We start from the raw sequence: 19,664 nt of genomic DNA on the forward strand, positions 1-19,664 counted from the left end.
CAGTGTGTAATATGTGAAATGATGAATGCAGGTGCGCAAAGCTATAGCCAGAAGCCCACTGCCATTGCAATTAAGCGTTAGGGCACCAAATACCAAGGCTGATAGTCTTAAATCCACCTCATGCATCTTTTTGTCCACTACCAGACACCACTAGCCCCTTTAGCTCACTAACTCTTGTGGGGTCCTGAATTCTCCGTTTGTGATGGTTTTACCATCTTTTCTTCCTCCCTCTTTCTGATCTGTGTTTTCTCTCTCTTGCTGCCTGCAAATGTCTGGTGTGGGTAAATAAATGTGGGTCCCCAAAAATAGTTACCAGTGGCCTCCACCAGCAACCACCGGTTCAAATTAAGAACTGAAGCAGATTCTCCTCCTCCATATGGTCGTTCATAGCAGACTTTGTAAGAATGTGTGTTTTGATTATAAGGCACCTTTCTAATAATAGTTGTACAATAAAAACAACCAGCTCCCCATTCAAAAGTGGATCACAGACCTTAACGCCCTCAACTGCTCCCTGTCCCTAGCCACCTCAGTCAAATCCTTGGGCATCTCCTTTGACAACCGACTAACTCTCAACGTTCACATCAACAACTCTGCCAAAGGAGCCCTCCTTACCCTCCGTAACCTTAAGAAAATTAAGCCCTTCATCCCAATTGATGACTTTAAACTGGCAGTCCAATCGCTTGCTCTATCGCGCATTGATTACGGCAATGCCATCCTCACCGGAATTCCGAAAACCCACCTGGCACCTCTTAAATCTGTGCTCAACCTCGCGGCTAGGCTTATCACGGACTGCAAACGATTTGACCACATCTCTCCCGCCCTTAAATCCCTTAAATGGCTCCCCATTGAAGGTAGATCCACATATAAAACCGCCTGCATTACGCACAAAATCCTCCACCAAAACACACCGGCATACCTCTCCAATAAACTGACCAAAGCAGGCTGCACGCGATCACTGAGAAGCTCCAACACCCTCCTACTTATCCCCCCTTCAGAAAAAGAAGTCCACTCAGTCACGCTCCTTTTCAGGCAATGCCCCACTTATTTGGAATGCCCTCCCTAAAGACCTCCGCTGTAACCAGTCCTACCCCAGCTTCAAAAAAGAACTCAAACTTCTTCTCCTTAATAAATACTGGGGTTTCTAATCCCTCCCTGGTAGCCTCGCCCCTCTGCATCACCCCACCTATCTGCTCTGCATATGACTTGTGACCACCCGCCTGGCCAACTCCCTTTCCTTCTATCTGATCACCTTACCTCCCCTCCTCATGACAGTCAGTTCTCTTGCATGTTTTTGTATACCTAAGTGAGGCTTCCCGCCAAACTGTGACCGCTATTTTGTATGACTCATAGTGTTTAGCAATTGTTTTTACTTTTTTATCTAGATGTCATGTATCCTATGTGGACTTGTTCTTTTATTATTCCGTTGTCTGTGCTTATACACACTGTACCTGTATGGAAACACCTTGTAAAGCGCTCTGATACTCCTGGGTCCAGCCAGCGCTATATAAAACCTCTTAAATAAAATAAATAAAATAAAGGTAGTAGAATACAGAATTCTATTGCAGCCACTCTTGCTACAACACGTAGAGAAGTTCTTGGACGTATCCAGACCTGGTAGAAATCTACAGGAGTTGAATTTCATAAAAGAAAAGGTAAACACGATATTTTAAAGGAGTCAGCCGAGGAATGATGGCAAAATAAGTTTTAGAGCACAACCAGATAAAAACAAAGGGCCTTTTCAGAACTCTTATCATTAGAGTTTGCTGAGTCTGTAAGAGTACACGCTTTCTTCCTTTTCGTGGATGGTCCTGGAAATGAGGGAAACGCCTAATGGACAGTGGTGTTACCGTATGATATGATAGTTTAAGAAGTAGGAACTGAGAAGGGACAGAGCCAGAGAGGACAGGAAGTCAGAGAAGACCAGGCCAGCAGGGAAGGGAAAAGGTATGAAAGCAAAGGTGAAGAGGAAAATAGCCTCCATGAATGTCAGTTCCATAAGGTGTGGGAGACAAAGAATTGGAAACAGAAGTAATGGGGATGTCAGCCCTGTGATGAGCTCTGCTGTCAATAAGAACCCTTTTATGCCCTTGAGAAGTAACTGCATGTTTCTATAACAAGGGTGGAATCAGTTAGGTTTGTGCCATGATGATTTTCACATTATAAATCAATAATATAAATTTTGGAACATGACATTCTGCAGCTTCTTCTGAATTGGTGGTCACAGGGAGACATTTGTACCAATGACCAAGCTCCATGCTAGGCCTACACATAATGTATGTCATCTTTGATTACGACTTACGCCCAGGCGGGATCGTTCCATCTTTGATATACGTGTTTTTTTCCACCAGTCTTACAATCGTCTCTCACCGTTGGAGTGACTCTTGATAACACCAGCCCGCTCTAGCGCGTTCAACAACCCACCTCACGCGTTACTCATTATCTACTTCAGAACCCAGTGCCGGCAGGAACAAAATTAGAGAGGCTTTAATTGCATGGTGCTTGGGTAACGTATTTTGAGGCTTCTGAGGTAATTGCAGTTTTAACGGCGGGAACGCCAACCTAATAAGTGGGTTTCTTTCTTCGGTAAGTGGACTAGGGAGCGATGGAGCTTTTAAGAGTCCCTTCCGTGAGGCGGCAAAGTGCCTGAGAGACGGCTGCCCAGCCTTCCATTTGCCCTATTCAGCTTTCTTAAGTGAGCTGATTACACTAATAACAGAGGGACCAACAAGGAGCTGTTGATATGTTAAAAAAAAACAGGAACGCTTCCAAAATAAATTGATCTCCGCAGACGGGGACAAGGGGTACGCAGACGAGTTTCCACCACCAAACACAGATCCGCGTGTCTGCTTCATTAGGCTCCCTGTGAACTTTAGCGTGAAGAAGTTTCAACTTCCTCCTTCCCCTGTCATCACCCCGCCCCCTTGCACTTTTCTCCCATTTTGCTTTCTTGAGAGCTGCAAGGTTGGGATGAAGGTATTATTAGGAGAACATGTAGCACATCTCTGTGGGTGTCTTGTATGCCTAACACTCACTTTATGTTCTCCTAAACCCTGGTGTGATACAACCTATAAGCCTGAGAGGGGATCTAGACATTGAGAGCAAAGGAAGATAGAGAACAAGAAAAAGAGAGATAGATAACAAAGGAAAGAGAATGTTGAAGAGGGATAGGAACAGAAAGAAGAGCACATGTGTGTTTAAGTGTATTCAAGCAAATGAGAAAGACGGCAACAGAGGCTGATCATGTTTTGTAAAGAAGACCTATGCTATGGAATGTTCCTAGTCATCTTTCATATTTTTATGTACATATTTTCTAAAATAAAATATAAACTACAAGTGCATTTGTATGCACAGTACAATAAACAGAGAAAAAGAGCGATTATAATATGAGGAACAATTAATTGGGTTATCATGTTGAATCTTAAATACATTGTAGACAATGTTTAAACTTGATTGAGCTCCAGAACATGTCTGTAGCTTTATTGAATGTATGACTTATGTCTCTTTAGCAAGTTTCTTTCTGATGTTTTTCAAATAACGATCTTCCTAAAAAACTTCACATGCTTTACGTGTGTGTGTGTGCATTGCTAGCTGTATAATTTACCGAAAGGCAGTGAGGGAGAAAGAGAGAGACAGAGAGAGACAGAGAGAGAAAGGTGATTTTAGGGGTATAATATACTTTAAAATATATTTTCAGACAGAGAGGCAAATATAAAATGTTCCCCCCCAAAATAAAAATCACCTTTTATTTTGCTCAGTAGAATTCTTTGTAATGGCTCAGATATTATAGCAGACACATGACAATTGTCTTAGCAGATCATTTAGAACATGGCAGAAAATGGAAATCTGCCAAAAATGTATGATTGGAAACCATTTTCTGTCGGCTGTCTGCTCCAATAGTACCAGCTTTGCAGCAGGACAATGCTGTGGTTTCCAGGTCAATATTGGCTGCCAGGCACAGCAACTGCAAACATGAAAATGCTAACATGTCCTCCATTTCTGAGTTAAACCTCCCAGGTGGTCAAGGACATTAAGTTTTTCTTTACCAGGGATAAATACCATTTCGGTGGGTGGGGGGGTGTGGGGGGTTGTTCCTGAAAAACAATAATAAGGCAGCCTGCCTGGGCGTCAGGAAGTCGGAGAAGGTATCCATGGATTTCTACAACTTTCACTTCCATATGTAAACTCTAACACTCTGGGTAGTGCTCCTGTTCCTCAACCTACTCTTGGTTGTGGTTTACTACAGAATCAGCATTCTCCATGGTCCCTTCTAATGCTTACACTCACTCCCTTAATTTATGCTGGCCTATGTCAGTACCTTATCCTCCTTCCATCCCGATGACATTCAAATTCTATGTCAGGACCTGTAGTCAAGGATTAGGCTTGTCTCTCTTCACTTTTATTATGTAGGTTTACTCCAGCAGCCATTTTAAGATTGTAAAAGTTCATTAAAAAAACTACATCTCCCATGAACACTAGGTAGTGACATCAACAGATTTCAACCAATGCCACAACAGTCCATTATATAACATCCCGATTCATTCTTCTAGAGTCCTCTTTCTTCCTGCGACGTCTGTCAATTGCCATTTTTACTGCTCCTTAATAGAATTGAAACTTTCCTTTATGTTAGCTAGGACATTTTGCATTCCATTTCATGTTTTGAGTGAGGTGTTGACACTGTGGACCCTAAATAAAGTATCCTATTGTTCTCAGTTAATTGGGTACATTGAACTATTTTATAGGATGCATTCTAGTGTTGCTCTAGAGGCAAAACCTCAAACCGGTGGATTCTTCTGAATCCCATCCCTTGTTTTTATAATGTTCCCTTTCGTTACTCAAATTCTGTGGCATCCTAGGCAGAAGTCTAGATGAGAAGCGCACTTCCTGATTCATCATCTTAATTTACCTGACTACAAGCAAATTCTGTTGACCTGATCTACCAACACATATGTGAGGAACTCTGATACTCCCGCAAACCCTTCCCGGGGTCTTGTTTACACTTGTTGAAAACTTCTAATAAATAAATTAATATTCCTTTCCTTCCCCTGGTAGAAAACTGGTGATCTGTGTTTTGAATCTAGATTACATTATCATGGTGAGTTCAATGGTGCTTGTTTCTATACTGGACTCGTTGGCCTGCTGTAGTGCATCAAACATGTAGTACATTACACGTGGGACTTAACCATGATCCTTGATTCCACATTTTGTTGTCTCACCAATCAAGATGGTTCCTTTCAAGGAGGCCATTTTTGCCTTGACCTGTGCTTCTTCACTCTCTACCCACTTTCATCTGCTGATCTGGTGTGCTCTAGTGTCATGTCTGTCACTTGGCCCAGTCTGTTTCTTCATCAGTAAAACACACAAGGTGATGGACGGAGTGTTGCACATTGGCAAAACATTCAACCCCAGTCACAGATCTGGGTTTAATCCATTGATATTTTGTTCATCATGCCACCCCAGTTCAGACATGGCCATATGGAAATCAGTCTTGACCCTGTGCCTCATGGGAACAATCCAGACCGAACTGCCAAGCAATGTCTTCCCTGGACCGGAATCAAGCATCCTAGGACGGGTTTCTGGCTATCAGCCGTCATCAGCCAGGATTGCTTGACTCCAGTGGCGTAGTGAGCATGGGACCCACGTCTGGGCATACCCTTCCCACATAGGGTGAACAGCAAAACATACAAGGTGATGGACGGAATGTTGCACATTGGCAAAACGTTCATCCCAAGTCACAGATCTGGGTTTAATCCATCGTTATTTTTCTCACTATGCCACCCCAGTTCTGACATGGCCATATGCAAATCAGTCTTGGCCCTGTGCCTCATGGGAAAAGTCCAGACCGAACTGCCAAGCCATGTCATCCCTGGACCAGAATCAAGCATCCTAGGACCGGGTTCTGGCTATCAGCCGTCAGCCAGGATAGCTCGACTCCAGTGGCGTAGTGAGCACAGGACCCACGTCTGGGCATACCCTTCCCACATAGGGTGAACAGCAAAACACACAAGGTGATGGACGGAATGTTGCACATTGGCAAAAATATTCACCCCTAGTCACAGATCTGGGTTTAATCCATAATTATTTTGCTCACCATGCCACCCCTGTGCAGACATGGCCATATGCAAATCAGTCTTGACCCTGTGCCTCATGGGAACAGTCCAGACCAAACTGCCAAGCCATGTCTTCCTTGGACTGGAATCAAGCATCCTAGGACCGGTTTCTGGCTATCAGCCGTCAGCCAGGATAGCTTGACTCCAGTGGTGTAGTAAGCACGGGACCCATGTCTGGGCATACCCTTCCCACATAGGGTGAACAGCAAAACACACAAGGTGATGGACGGAATGTTGCACATTGGCAAAACATTCAACCCCAGACACAGATCTGGGTTTAAACCATCATTATTTTGCTCACCACGCCACCCCAGTTCAGACATGGCCATATGCAAATCATTCTTGGCCCTGGGCCTCATGGGAAAAGTCCAGACCGAACTGCCAAGCCATGTCATCCCTGGACCAGAATCAAGCATCCTAGAACCAGTTTCTGGCTATCAGCCATCATCAGCCAGGATAGCTTGACTCCAGTGGCGTAGGGAGCACGGGACCCACGTCTGGGCATACCCTTCCCACATAGGGTGAACAGCAAAACACACAAGGTGATGGACGGAATGTTGCACATTGGCAAAACATTCAACCCCAGACACAGATCTGGGTTTAAACCATCATTATTTTGCTCACCACGCCACCCCAGTTCAGACATGGCCATATGCAAATCATTCTTGGCCCTGGGCCTCATGGGAAAAGTCCAGACCGAACTGCCAAGCCATGTCATCCCTGGACCAGAATCAAGCATCCTAGAACCAGTTTCACACCACGCCACCCCAGTTCAGACATGGCCATATGCAAATCATTCTTGGCCCTGGGCCTCATGGGAAAAGTCCAGACCGAACTGCCAAGCCATGTCATCCCTGGACCAGAATCAAGCATCCTAGAACCAGTTTCTGGCTATCAGCCATCATCAGCCAGGATAGCTTGACTCCAGTGGCGTAGGGAGCACGGGACCCACGTCTGGGCATACCCTTCCCACATAGGGTGAACAGCAAAACACACAAGGTGATGGATGGAATGTTGCACATTGGCAAAACATTCAACCCCAGACACAGATCTGGGTTTAAACCATCATTATTTTGCTCACCACGCCACCCCAGTTCAGACATGGCCATATGCAAATCATTCTTGGCCCTGGGCCTCATGGGAAAAGTCCAGACCGAACTGCCAAGCCATGTCATCCCTGGACCAGAATCAAGCATCCTAGAACCAGTTTCTGGCTATCAGCCATCATCAGCCAGGATAGCTTGACTCCAGTGGCGTAGGGAGCACGGGACCCACGTCTGGGCATACCCTTCCCACATAGGGTGAACAGCAAAACACACAAGGTGATGGATGGAATGTTGCACATTGGCAAAACATTCACCCCCAGTCACAGATCTGGGTTTAATCCATCGTTATTTTGCTCACCACGCCACCCCAGTTCAGACATGGCCATAGGCAAATCAGTCTTGACCCTGTGCCTCATGAGAACAGTCCAGACCGAATGGCCAAGCCATGACTTCCCTGGACCAGAATCAAACATCCTAGGACCGGTTACTGGCTATCAGCCGTCATCAGCCAGGATAGCTTGACTCCAGTGGCATAGTGAGCACGGGACTCACGTCTGGGCATACCCTTCCCACATAGGATGAACGGCAATACACACAAGGTGATGGACGGAATGTTGCACATTGGCAGACATTCCCCCCCAGTCACAGATCTGGGTTTAATCCATCGTTATTTTGCTCACCACGCCACCCCAGTTCAGACATGGCCATATGCAAATCAGTCTTGACCCTGTGCCTCATGGGAACAGTCCAGACCGAACTGCCAAGCCATGTCTTCCCTGGACCGGAATTAAGCATCCTAGGACCGGTTTCTGGCTATCAGCCATCATCAGCCAGGATGGCTTGCCTCCAGTGGCATAGTGAGCATGGGACCCACGTCTGGGCATACCCTTCCCACATAGGGTGAACTACAAAACACACAAGGTGATGGACGGAATGTTGCATATTGGCAAATCATTCACCCCCAGTCACAAATCTGCTTTTAATCCATCGTTATTTTGCCCACCACGCCATCCCAGTTCAGACATGGCCATGTGCAAATCAGTCTTGGCCCTGTGCCTCATGGCAAAAGTCCATACCGAACTGCCAAGCCATGTCATCCCTGGACCAGAATCAAGCATCCTAGGACCGGTTTCTGGCTATCATCCATCATCAGCCAGGATAGCTTGCCTCCAGTGGCGTAGTGAGCACGGGACCCACGTCTGGGCATACCCTTCCCACATAGGGTGAACAGCAAAACAGACAAGGTGATGGATGGAATGTTGCACATTTTCAAAACATTCACCCCCAGTCACAGATCTGGGTATAATCCATCGTTATGTTGCTCACCACGCAACCCCAGTTCAGACATGGCCATATGCAAATCAGTCTTGACCCTGTGCCTCATGAGAACAGTCCAGACCGAAATGCCAAGCCATGTCTTCCCTGGACCTGAATCAAGCATCCTAGGACCAGTTTCTGGGTCTTAGCCGTCATCAGCCAGGATAGCTTGACTCCAGTGGCCTAGTAAGCAAGGGACCCACGTCTGGGCATACCCTTCCCACATAGGGTGAACAGCAAAACACACAAGGTGATGGATGGAATGTTGCACCTTGGCAAAACATTCACCCCCAGTCACAGATCTGTGTTTAATCCATCGTTATTTTGCTCACCACGCAATCCCACTTTCATCAGTGCCACTCCATCTTGGCAACCCACAAAAACCTACTTCACACCACCCAGACCCCCTCTTTTTTAAGACTCCAGCCTACTGGCTTACGTGGAAGGTTGCAGGTTTCAATAGTGGACTTGACGCAGCAAAGATTTTAAATCGGACACTGCAAGTCAAAGCCATTTTATGCATATGTGTTGATTATCAAAATGGCCTGCAAACAATTTTCTTTGGGCAATGAAATTAGATTGAGTACCTAGGTATCATTAGATTTAGTCAACATATCATGTCATACTCTACAGTGTTGAAACTGAACCCCACAGTACCTGTACTCCTTCGACAACAAATGGTTAGAGCACTGTGTGAGAAAATGTGGGCATGTGTAGTCCATAACTCATCTCTGATAGGACTGCCCCAGGCTGGGATGCTACTGACAGGTGACATTGTTGACAATAGAGACAATAATAGACAGGTTCAATCAGTCCATCTAGTGTGGAATTGTGATAGATGTCAAAGGTCCTTGGGGGTGAGGAATGGACAAGGTCAGCTCCTAAATCCACTACCACTTGTGGCCAAGCAGGCACTACTAGCCAAATAAGGTACATGGTTGTCCACAAAACAAGACCGGTATGCAAACCGAAGTTTATCATGTGAGTGGAAATGTTCACAGTCAATAAAAGTGTGGAGAAGGAGCACATCTGCAAGACTTGAGCTCTGGCCCTGGATTATTTTGCTGAAGACTTCAGATGCCCAAGATCTTTAACTGCTTTGAAAATTGCACCATCCTAGGTATTTTGGAGTGAGAAAATCCTTTACATAGTGCCATGGGATGCCGAGCAGCAGAGGGAGAATAGAGATCAGAGAGACAGAAGCTCGCAGTTTGGTGGGGAGGGGGTGGGAAAGGTACAATTCATAGCTGTACACTTAAAATCACTAAAATCTATTGAAATATATCATGTCATTTTAGGGCCTATGTTCAGGCTGTTCTCTCATGCTAGAAGTGCAGTAATTAAAGCATTTTCCACAACTGCATGTGTTGGTAGCTGTTTTGTTCTCAATTGGTTTTGGCCGGTTCAACTCAGATGCAGGACAGTTCCCAATGTCGGACTGGAACAGAAAAGAGGCCCAGGCACCCAAATACAAGCCCCCCTCTTAAAGAATTAGATAGCTAAAAAAGTGGCCATGTTTGTGAATTGAGGAAGAGAGAAGAAAGGAGAAGAGAAGAGAAGAGAAGAGAAGAGAAGAGACGAGAAGAGAAGAGAAGAGAAGCAAGGCAATGTCAAAATATCAAAAGAAGATCGTAGCTCACGAGCCCAAGTAACATGCCCTATCGGCAGTCCTAGAAAGGAGTTACCAGAGTATGATCATAGGTTCTTTGACCACTAGAAACAACCTAGCCCTTGCAAACACCATTGATGAGGGGCTTGTCCATGCATTTTCATCCTGCGACTGCTGTCCCTAAGGAACCAAATAAAATGAGTGCTACTGCTGCTGCCTTATACAGTTATGCAATTTTGTCAAATTGTTTGTCTATGGAACACTGGTTGGAACACAAAATATCTGAGAGCCACTTTCTGCTCACACCAGTCTTCTGCCGGTACCTTTCGTTACTTTTTTATGCTAAGTATTTCTTGGTGTGAAACTTGCACACGAGATACTGTCAAATCATGTTTTATGCAATCCGCCTACTTTTGCATAATTTTCACATTATAAAAAGTAACGCGATTTGGCAAACCATCCGTTAAGCAATATCAACTGGTGTGAAATAGGAAGAAGAAAGAGGTGGAGAAACGGAGGCTATTGATGCATATGAGGGGTGATTCCTGAGCATCATGGGAAGTGGGCAAGAAAGCTGGTATGGTTGGAAGACATGACAGATTGCCTCTTTCAGAACCATGGACAGTGATGGTTGATGCCGCGTACCATTCAAGACCCCTGGGCTAGCCTTCAACTTGATTACGGATTCTACTTTCTCATATTCACTTCTTTGCCAGGCCTAATTACTTCTAGCATTGAATGCTCACATGCTCTACATGAAGGCTGCAGGGCAGGGATCTTAAACAGCTCTGCAAATTAATAATTTATGCAAATGCTTCCCAACTTGTAATCTGTTCTGATTATGAATCGTAGATGGGCACAGCTGAGTCGAAACGTCAGTATTATGCTTTTTGCCACAAACTCATTAGCGGCTTTCGACGTATTCTAGATCTATGTTTCGGGCCATTATTGTCTCCATTTAAATGGCACTTGTATTTTAAACTGTGTTTTGCAAAATTAATTTGTGCACACTTATTTTTTTCTGCACTGAGCACTGCACATTTTTTCACAATGTTCGTGACTTTTCACTTTTGCCAAACACAAGGTCTAATGTTTTCCATCTTTTCTTTGTTCAGGAGTGCGTAATTGTACAATTGCATATTGAAAAATATATGATCAGCCTTAAATGTATGCCCATCCATTTTTGAGAGGAACCATTGTTGTGTTTGTTAGACTGTGTGTTAGGGAAGATACTGATAGGGAAACTGCAGTAGGCTGGAGGGCAATGGAGTGACAAACAGGAGACTGTGATATGGAGCAAAAAGGGAAGAAGCAGAAAGCATTGGTGAGAAAATGGAAGAAAGTAAGCAGAGTAATCTGGGGCAAAATAGGGTAATGACTCCACAGAGAAAGTGATAGAAATGGGCAAAGAAAGAGTCACTGATTGGTATCAGGACAGGATGACGCTTGGGAACGGAAAGAGTCATGGTGAGCGGGTGAACATGGAAAATGGTCACTGGAAGATGGTCAGGTGACAAAACAGTGAGGCAAAGGGAGTCCACTGGCTACTCTCCCATGTGCATAAAGCATTGTCTACATAGAACTTTTCCATGAAGTGAGATGGCTTCACACTGGCCTCTTCAAACTAATTTCATACCAAGTAAATTCTCTGGTTACTGATCTAACAGTGAATGATGTAAACCAATCAGAGAGAATCCAAAATGTGGCCATTCACTTTTCATTTTCCATGCACAAAGAAGACATCTCCATGACATTAACCTCCCAACATGGCTTCCACACAGAAGCCAACATTAGAGCCCTGGTATTAGGTATGCCTTATGCATTGGAGACTACACAATGCAACCACCCTATAACAAGCTAGCAAAACCAGCATCGATAACCTAACCAGGGCTATAAAACTCACCAATAATACAAGAGACCTTTTTTGAGTTGAATTGCCATCGATGTCTCAGCATCAAATGCACAAGTGTTCTAATAACTGAAAACTGGAAGGATGTGGATTTCCGGGATTCCGGGCAAAATAGCTTATTGCCTGCTGGGGCGCTTCCCATACATTCAAAAAAGGAAAACCTTCAGGGATTTTGTTGTAATTGGACTCCTAATTTACCTTACCTTGCCATATGTATGTCTTGGCCCAGTCGCAGATAGAAGAATGTCATTACTTTGTGTAAATGAAATTGACGAACTCCTAAATGATCTGTCCAAAGCCTTTAGCGATTTTATAAGAAGTTGCACGTTAACATAATATGCAGAGTGGTTTCATCATTTGCATTCAGAGAGAACTAATAATTCTCACCCATGAATTAGGTCCCCTTCATGGAGTTAGCAGATAAAATCCCATTGTCCTAATAATATCCATGTGGTCATAGCTGGGCAATTCCGCCATAATCAAGCACGTATCACCATCTGATGGTCAGCGATGAATTCAAAGCCCAAGCAGTCTCTTCCAACAAATGTAAAGAGCCTCTTTTTCCTGTCGTCTATTACATTTAGGCCAACCCTTGGATCAAAACTATCCCAGTTCAGCCTAACAGGTGTCACCGAAGTTGAATGTGCTATTTATCACAAAACCAGAGTTGTTGGGTAGCTGGGCTGAACATACAATTAAAGGGAAGAAGGTAGGTATTGTACTGACCAGAACATGCATAAGAGTCCTATCGACAAGTCCTAAGAAGCCTGCAGGCCACAGGCAGCCTAGAACAGATTAAACTTCAGGTACTGAAAGAAGTTATCTGCAAGTCTGAGGCGAGAATACTCTGAAAATAAAGGTTGAAACTTGGACCTACACCGCACTGAATGGAACAAATTAATATCTACAATTTGTAAACATTCTTTAGGAAATAAGCTGCTTTTTTTTATATATAGTCATATTTTCTAAGGAGTTGTTAATTTTCACACAATTTTAGCAGCTTCCAGACTTTTTCTGGGTGTAAAAAAAATATGTGAATGACTATTTCTAGTCAGGATGTCCTAGAGACTCCACCATTTAACTTTTTAAGTAAATATCTCTCCTGTCTTTTTAATGTTAGCCCCTTCCAAAAGTGCAATGTGAAACCAAGGATCTAAAAATATAATCCAGACAGAAACAATAAAAAACAGTTGACTAAAACATATTGATCAAATTACAATTATCATCACATATACTGACATGTTAAAATGTCCAAATTTCTACCCGAAACACCTCCAGCGTCTTATAAAACTAAGTTCAATTAAAATTTTACTAGGCCACTACATTCTAGGGGGGATATTCACAAAGAAGTGGCGGAGACAGTCATTACCCTTCTTGGCTTAACACCTCTCTCCGCCACTTCGGAAAAGCAAGGCTGCACCATATTCACAAGGACATGGTGCAGCCTTGGTTTTCCCCCCTGCGATGGCTCTAAGTTTCACAACTTAGCGCCAACGCAGACACCTTTGCACCAGAGTGCAAGGGTGTGCGCAAGCAGGGAGGTTTGTTTATGTACAGGAAGGGACACCTTCCAGTACATAAACAAACCATGGCATTTTGTATTTTTCAAAAACGAGGAGAAATAAAGCATTTCTCATCGTATCGCCAACTTAAGACCAGGGTTTTTCTGGTGTTAAGTTTGGCATTAGCTCCTATTTACGCTGCCCTTGTGAATAGGGGGCAGCGTAAATATCAATGGGTATTGCTGTCGAACGCCCACCACAACACCCACTGCACGCCCCTTTCACGCTAAACACAGCGTGAAAGGGGGCCTATTTACAAGGCAGAGTTAAGCCACCTTAAGTTGTTTAACGCTGCCTTGTGAATAAGGCAAGGACCATAATGCCACCACAACATCACTGAAAGTGACGTCATGGTGGCGATAGAGACTTGTGAATATGCCCCAAGGTGTGTGATTTAGAGATAACTGGTTGTAGGACATGTGCTAATTACTCCACCACATTAAAAGGAGAGGGAATAGCGACATAGGGGACAGTGCCGACTGGATGTCACACCACATGCAATAGCTTCATGTTTAATGAGGCTGGTCCAACTCCTTTACTGGTGGTGCAACTTATCTTAGCCTTTTAGGTAAATCTTGGTTGTCTTGTGCACAAAAACCCATACAATACCCTCCATGTTTGATAGAACAATGTTAATTATTGTACTCATATTTCTACAATATATAATGTGAAAGCTCATGTTTGGGAAAATAGTGAGAACATACAAGTTCACGGGAAGTTGGAAGTGGCTGAACAATGACTAAACGTTATGCTATCCCCAAGCAGTTCGACATAGGAAAAAAATCTGGAAAGCTGCCCAGGTTTTTTTTGGCTCTTATGACCCAATATGGAAAAAGCTATACCTAAATGTTCAAGTTGAAAATGTAGGAAGTAGTGAAATAATTTGGAGGAATCATGTTTTTTTGGCCAGAAGTCGCACTGTCAGAGCGCCTCCTGAGGGCTTCTTTGACTCTGCGTCTTTATTATGGCGCAGACGTAGAGTCGAAGGAATCCCCTCATTTGCATAGGGCACGCCGCTATGGAAATGAGTGAACACGCTCTGAAGGTAGCGCCAGCGCTACCGGTATTATAGAAGGATACGCACAAGCATTTGCTCCACTTTCTATAATACCAAAGTGCCCCAGGGGCGCACAAAGTGGGTGCAAACGTCCGTTGCTCCCGGGGTCACTTATTGTAATACGGCCCTGGTAGTTGCTAAACCAGAGTGAACTGATATACATATATGTATGTATACAAGTGTCTCAGATGTTCGTACTTGATCCAAGGGTCAGACTAGGACAGAAGATAGCCCCGGGCACCAAAATAAAAGTGGCCCCCTTTAGCAAATCAGTTGGATAAAAAAGTGGCCCATATTTGCAAATTGGATTTGTTTTGAAGTTGTAAAGACACACTTAATAGGTGTTTTGCACATATGGAGGACCTTATGCATTGGTGCTTTTTGCATGCAAAGTTTGTGGTAATATCAGGAAAATAAACAATAAACCCAGTCCTCAAATCCATACTACAGGCCCACAAACACCCAAAACAGGTCCAAACACTGACCTTTCAGACTCGCTCTTCAGACATTGCCAGATTCCTCTATAGAACATGATAAAGGGATTTGAGGATGTTGAGAGCCAACTAAGTCCTATATTGATTTTTTGGCTTCCCGGGACTGTGGGTCATCAAAAGATGTTTGAGAGGTCGTCTCACCCTCAACTTATCGAAGCATGCTTAATCATTTGACGACCTCTCACACTGTGGTAGAAACAATGCCACCCCAGCGGACTCAACCGAAGCTAATTTAACCCTGGGATTTCTTACAAATCTATGCTCAGGACAATACACTGGGTCCAGCTTTTTTGGGGGGCAAGAATGAATAAAATATACCTCGAAATATACTCCAAGTATTCTTTATTCTGTGAGTACCTCTGGATGGCATCATTCCTACCACGATGTGAGAGGTTGTCAAATGAAGAAGCTTGCCTCGATAAGTTGAGGGTGAGAGAGAAACATCACTTACAACGCAACATTTACCACGTAATGCTTTTTCATCGCAACTTTTACAACGCAAACCATTACAACGCATTGCGCTGGGGGGCGCTCTAGGATAGGGAATATATTTAATTTACTATCCAACACCTTCCCTACTATCCACGGGGACTGGAGTTGGAATAGTAAATTAAATAATTCACTATCCAGCGCCCTAAAGCACTATGCGTTCTAATGGTATGCGTTGCAAAACTTGCGATGTAAAAGCATGCGTGGTAAAAGCATGCGTTGTAATGTCGTACATCCATATGCGACGACCTCTCAAAAATCTTTGATGATCCACAGCCCAGAGAAGCCAACAAATCCAACTAGGACTTAGGGGCATATTATCAAGACAGGAGATAAAATGATCGCTGCTTTATCGGCAGAAAACTGCTGATAAAGCGGCGATAATGGGCTTGATAATATGCTCTATGGATTTCTAATCAAAGCCCATGTTAGATGTGAAGACATCTAACATGGGCTTCGATTCGAATTCCACAGAGCATATTATCAAGCCCATTATGGCCGCTTTATCTGCAGATTTCTGCCGACAAAGCAGCGATAATTTTATCTCCTGTCTTGATAATATGCCCCTTAGTGTGCTCCCAACATCCTCAAGTTGCTTTATCGAGTTGAATAGCTTTTGGAGGATTTACTTGAGTTAATACCTCTCTTACTCTCCTTATAGGGTTTCATATTCCTCTATAGGCCAGGCGACACTGCTTGAGCTTGTAAACACAATGCTGTCCTTTCCGAATTCCAGTAATAAATGAGAATGGCAGATAGCATAGGACATCTTGGAAGTAAATTTGACCTTTTGGTCCTATGATTTTTGGGCTTCTGGTAACTCCTGCAAGAAGTTATATTTTTTGATCTATTGTTATTATAGACATGAAATGCAGCACACACATACATATATTTCTTGCCTTATTTTTTATTGCAATAATTATATTAGGCAAAAAAAATGGTGACTCGAGTTACTGTGCATTACCAGCCATTTAGGGAGAACTGTTTCAAATCTATAAGTTATGTTGTAGGCAAACATAATTGTTGACAACCCTTCCAAAGATGTCGTTCTATTTGTGATACTTTTAGAAAACTCTTTAGCCAATGAAATGTGCTTCCATGCAAAGCTTAATGACCTTTAATAATAGGTTTTCTGACGGTAGGGTTTTGTCATGAATCTAAATCCCATATTTGGAAAGAGCGTCTTATCACCGCTTAGTGGACCCAGGCGCTGGGGGCTGTTGGGGAGATTAAGGGCCAGATGTAGGAGCCATTTACCGACCGGTAACGGCCAAATGGGTTTTCGGTATGTAGGGGCACTTTTTTACAGAATCGGTATTTTTACCGATTCGGTAAATCTCAGATGTAGGTGGGACTCTTCAGAGTCCCAAAGGCCCTACAAATTCGGTATTTTAACACCCAATCCAATTGGGTGTTAAAATACCGAATTCAGGTGTGCATGCACATGTGTTCATGCACACCGTTGCCATGTGACAGACAGACATGCCCTTAGGGCATGTCTGTGTGCCACATGGCGCACATGTCAATTTTTGGGGTGCCAGAGGGTGTCAAAGTGACACCCCCTGCACCCTTGCTAAAATCGGTATTTACCGATTCTGTAATTACAGAATCGGTATTTCCCATTGATTCCTATGAGCTTCACAGCCCATAGGAATCAATAGGAAATACCGATTCTGTAATTACAGAATCGGTAAATACCGAATATTACCGATTCGGTAATTCCACATCTGGAATTACCTACATCTCCCCCCCCTCTATTTTACCACTTCTTAAATACCGAATCGGTAAAATTCTGTATTTAAGAAGTGGTAAAATAGATTTACCTACATCTAGCCCTAAGTGAGCTAGTTCCCAGAGTCACATGATGCTGAGCTGCCACCGGTGATTGAACCACGGACCCCATGCTCCGGAATCACCCGTTCTGGCCGCTGCGCCACACCTCTCCCCTAGGGCTGGAAGTATGTTCCCACCACTGTGGAAGAAAAAAAATGCCGGGGATTTGGCTTGAGAAAAGGACAGCAATATCCATTTGAACACAGCAGGACACACTTTGCACATCATTCCAGAAAGGCCTCATTTCAGATGAACAACTAACAGATTAAAGTTGCATGTTTCCAGAGTGCATTCCGGGTCATGCTGTTAAAAATCATTTTTATAATTCATGACACCACAGACAGACACTCTTGCACATCTTTAATTCATTTTAGAATGATCAGATGACAACATTTCACACAATCCTGCATTTAGGAAACAAGCATTATAAAGAATTTGCTTCAGATTTTATTCTATGCTCACTATCTCAATGACACTGATCCTGCACATCATTACAGACACTGTTTCCTTACCTGGACTTTTGTGTGATAGACGAATGTCTTCTGGGTGTTGTGGTCTTTTTTTCTGCATTCCATTGAGTTAATTAGACTCAGGAATTAGTCTTTCACAACCTTGATGGATATCCCGTCCGCCATTTTAAAATTCCTTCATATCCTACGGAATTTGTAATATGTCAGACGGGATGTCCTTCATGTTTCTGACAGAGTAACCCAGCCTCCAAACTCAAATCAGGCCCGAACACACCTCCAATAAATGCTTTGTAGGTGAAAAGTTCATGACCGGAGACAGTGACCATCATTTCAGGGAGTTAGGTGGTTACCGCACTCTAACAACCAGGGCCGGCGCTAGGCATGGGCAGTGTGGGCTGCTGCCCAGGGCCTCGCACTCTGCCTACCAGCATGGGGCCCCACACAATTGCAATACCTCACCAGTCTTCCGGTAAACCTGCCGATCAAATTGAAAGAAAGGCATCTCTTTACAACTGGGCCCATGGGAGGGGGCCCTCTCCCTGGGCCTCTAAGGGATGGGGTGGGAAGGCCTAGGGGAGGGGGACACCTCTAAAGCTGCCCACTCAGAGACTCTGCAGGACGCCCATTGTCAGCACAGTAGCCCACACAGGTTTAACTCTCAGCCCCCAAGCAATTCTCACACTTCAGTCCAAAATGGGCTGTAAAAAAGGTGCTTGAGTGAGGCTAAGAGGAGGAGCTGCGGCCCAGGTGGAGTCTGCACAAAGCAGCTTCCCGAGCCCAGAAGGTGTAACTTATGTAAATATCAGGGGCCTCGCACATTCCCTTTTGCCCAGGGCCCTGAAAAGCCTAGAACCGGCCCTGCTAGCAACTCACGAGTGCTAGGGCTGAGAGAGAAAGAAGTTCCGAACGAAACTATCACCCAGGCTGAAGCATTCCCGCTCTGGGATTTGAATCTGCGGATAGCTCCACCTTTAGCATAATAAACTACAGTCCATAATTACTTCCATTAATTAAATTTGAAGAGCTACAAGGTTCATTCTCCCTGCCTAAGCCTTTCTCTCAATGCATAAGAGAGAGACAATGGTAGAAGGTAAATCGCTGAGCTGGAAGCTTAATTGGCTGATGACAGCCCAAAGATAATTTTATAGAACCCCTTTAGTTAGTTTGCATTGCCCAATATTGTCATAGGAAAACATGGAGCCCGACTCACATGGGTACATTCGGTCAAAAATGTACGTTTACGACTGCATTTACCTTTTCATGCCTGCGGTGAATCCACAATGGATTCCTGGCAGGTTTCAATAGTTTTATTAGTGCAGATATCTCTACCACATGTATAATGCCACTCAAGTGGTCGGAAAAGGGTGTTCCAGGGTGTGAATTGCCTTGGACGTTCAGAAACACCTGCAATCATGGATGTTTACAAGCATTTCAATCCCTTACCATCTTGGAAATAGGCGGAGATGTATTCCATCTAGGGCAGCTGTAGAACCCCATTCAAGGGAGTGTGGGGAAAGGATCACCCCATATTTCATGAGAATACAGGAGATGGTTTCCGCCTTGGGGAAATATGTTTTCTACGCATAGAATCAAAAGTGTACATTTTGTTCATTTGCAAGGGGGGGTGTCCATTTCTTCTCTGTGGGGTTCTCCACTCTGGAGAACTCCATATAGGGGGAATAGGAGCCTGTGGGAATTCTCACTTGCCATTCCCAACATTCCAAGGACTATACTATTAACCTGCACCTGTCACAGGCATACTGTTGGGAAA

General features: G+C 44.1%; 1 protein-coding gene across 1 annotated transcript in view; it reads left to right on the plus strand.

The window, feature by feature from the left end:
* Nucleotides 1-19,664, plus strand: part of LOC144786174 (voltage-dependent T-type calcium channel subunit alpha-1H-like) — a 1,055,750-nt gene that overhangs the window by 20,287 nt on the left and 1,015,799 nt on the right. The window lies entirely within an intron of this gene.

Source organism: Lissotriton helveticus, chromosome 10 (genome assembly GCF_964261635.1).
Source record: "Lissotriton helveticus chromosome 10, aLisHel1.1, whole genome shotgun sequence".
In the NCBI taxonomy this organism is placed as follows: domain Eukaryota; kingdom Metazoa; phylum Chordata; class Amphibia; order Caudata; family Salamandridae; genus Lissotriton; species Lissotriton helveticus.